Genomic DNA, 2,500 nt, shown 5'->3' with positions numbered 1-2,500 from the left:
CGGCCGCGCTCGCCGTCGTCGGCGTCCCGCCGCGCTTGCCCGCGCGCGGGGGCCACCCGTGCCGGGCCGGGGAAGGGGCGCCCTGCCCCCCCCTCTCTGCGGCCCGGTCTCGGCGGAGAGGCCGCGGCGCGCGATCGGCCGCGGGGGGCCGACCCCGCTGGCCTCTGCGATGCGGGGCGACGCCGGCAGAGGGCGCGCGCTCTCTGCCTTACCTACCTCAGCTGCGGGGTTGCGGCCGCCGGGGCCCGCCGCGCTCTCTCGCTCTTTCTCCTTAGCCGCCGCCGCGGGCTCGCGGGCGGCGCCGCGTCAGGCGCGACCGCGCGCCTCTCGCCTCGACGGCCTTGTCGCCTCGAACCGCACCGCGGCGGCGCCGGCCGCCGGCCACCCCTGACTCGGAGCGCTGTCCCCGCCCGTTGGGGCGCAGCGCTCGGCCGGCTCCTCCATCGCCGGAGGTCCGGCGGGCGCGGGCGACCCCGTGCCGAGCGGCGGCGTCGCCGCTCGGCGAGTGTCCCCGCCCCCCCCGGGGGGGGGGGACGGTCGGCCGCGAGGCGCCCGCCTTCACCGGCGGCCGTCCCGGCCCGGGCCCCGCCCGTCCGCTTCCCCGTCGCCCTTCCCGGCCGCGTGTGGGCCAAAAAAAAGGGGAGGCGTGCGGGGCGGCCGCGGGGGCGCTTCCCCGTCCGGTCCCCGAGTGGAAACGAGGGGAGCGGGCGGTGCCCCCCGGCTCAGCCGCCGTACGCCTGCCCGCTGGGCGCGTGCTCGCGGAAGGGCAGCTCGGCGGTGCGAAGCGGCGGCGGTCCCGGGAGTGCGGCCGCGGGTGGCGGAGGGGTTTTGCCGAGCGGCAGACCTCGGGCGCTCCGCGATGCCGGCTCGGGTCTCGGCGGCGTCCCGCCTCCGGCGCCGGTGGCGGAGCGCGGCCCGCCGGGCGTTCGCCTTCCGGCGGGCAAGCGGTCCCGCGCCAGGGGTTGCGCCGGCGGAACGGTCCCGCCGCCGCGTGGCGTTTCGGGCGACGTTCAGGGGCCGCTGGCGGGAGAGCCGGCCCCCGCGTTTTGGCGCGGCGGCGTTCCGCGAGTCGGCGGAGCGGTGAAAAGGAGAAGCCAGGGAGTGAGCCGGGAGCGGCGGGGGCCGGCGGTCGCGCCCCCGGCCCGCGAACGCGTAGTCGTCCCGTGATCGAGAGGCCGGGCGGGCCACCGTGCCCCCCGCGGTCCGGCGCGTTGCCGCACAAGCCCCTCCGCGCGGAGGTCGGGCCGAGCCCGGGCGCCTGGGCCGCCTCCGAAGGACGGCACGCGAGGCGGCGTCTCCCCTCGCGGGGGGAGGCGGTCGGGGGCGCGGGCCCCTCCGCCTTTCTTTGGCCGACCTTCGGAGCGTTGCGCGGGGTTTCTCTTTTTTGCCCCGCGCTTTCTCCTCCTCCTCCTCCGTTTGTGTGTGCTCGTACGGTCGAAGCGGGGCGCGCGGGGGCGCGCGCGTCCCTGCAGAAACAGAAAAGGGGCCGCTTCACGCGAGCGGTCCCGAAAGCCAGACAACTCTTAGCGGTGGATCACTCGGCTCGTGCGTCGATGAAGAACGCAGCTAGCTGCGAGAATTAATGTGAATTGCAGGACACATTGATCATCGACACTTCGAACGCACTTGCGGCCCCGGGTTCCTCCCGGGGCTACGCCTGTCTGAGCGTCGCTTGACGATCAATCGCCGTCCGGGGGGGCCACCCCGGCGGCGCGGCTGGGGTTGCCTCGCAGGCCCGTTGCCCGCGGTCGACGTCGACGTCGTCGTCGTCGTCGCCGCGCAGGGCCTTCGTCCCCCTAAATGCAGACTCGGGGAGCGCTCCGTAGCTCCCCGCTCCCGGAACGAGCCGCTGGGGCGGAGCTCGTCCTTGCCGGGGCCGTGCCGCGGTGCGGTGGCGGTGGCCGGGGAGAGCGAGAGTCGGCGTCGAAGACGCCGCCGTGGGCCGTGCGAGAGAGACGAGAGAGCGAGAGGGCCGAGAGGGAGGCGAGGCGCGGGCCTCGCCCCCGGGCTCTCCCCCCCGTGCGGGCGGCTGTCTGCGGGTGGGTACCGCGGGGGTACCGTGCCGTGCTGCCGCGCGCGCGCGAGGCCGAGAGCGCCGGGGACGGGGGTGCGACCCCCTCCTCCTTCCCGCGAAGCCCTCCCCTCCTCTCTCTGTCGCCGTCGCGTTTCTCTCTCTCCCCGCTTGAGGTCGCCGCTTTTCCCGCCCGGCTGGCCGGTTCCCCCCCGTCAGGGCCGTCTCTGCCGCTCTCCTCTTCGGTTCTCGTCTCCGGGATGGGAGTCTCCGTTTCCCTCGTTCCCCCCCCCCCCGTGTGTCTCCTCGCCTTTTCTCTGCCGCCCACCCCCCCCACCCCCCGGCGCGCGGGCGCCGGGCGGGGCACGGGGGAAAGGGAGAAGAGAGAAGGTCGCGGGGGAGGCGCGGTGTTTGGGGGGGGGGAGGGGGAAGCGAAGCCGGCCCCCGTCGTCCGGGCCGTCCGTCGTCGGCGCCGCTTCTTCGGGAGGG

At 76.6% G+C, this 2,500-nt stretch overlaps 1 non-coding gene across 1 annotated transcript; it reads left to right on the top strand.

The window, feature by feature from the left end:
* Window positions 1-1,518: 1,518 nt before the first annotated feature.
* LOC148218412 (5.8S ribosomal RNA) lies at window positions 1,519-1,671 on the top strand. Its single transcript, XR_015800428.1, has one exon. It is a non-coding gene; the product is annotated as a 5.8S ribosomal RNA (ribosomal RNA).
* The last annotated feature ends 829 nt before the right edge of the window (window positions 1,672-2,500 follow it).

Source organism: Sturnus vulgaris, unplaced genomic scaffold (genome assembly GCF_052056855.1).
Source record: "Sturnus vulgaris isolate bStuVul1 unplaced genomic scaffold, bStuVul1.hap1 Scaffold_184, whole genome shotgun sequence".
Classification (NCBI taxonomy): domain Eukaryota; kingdom Metazoa; phylum Chordata; class Aves; order Passeriformes; family Sturnidae; genus Sturnus; species Sturnus vulgaris.
This window is presented reverse-complemented; position numbering and strand designations above follow the sequence as displayed.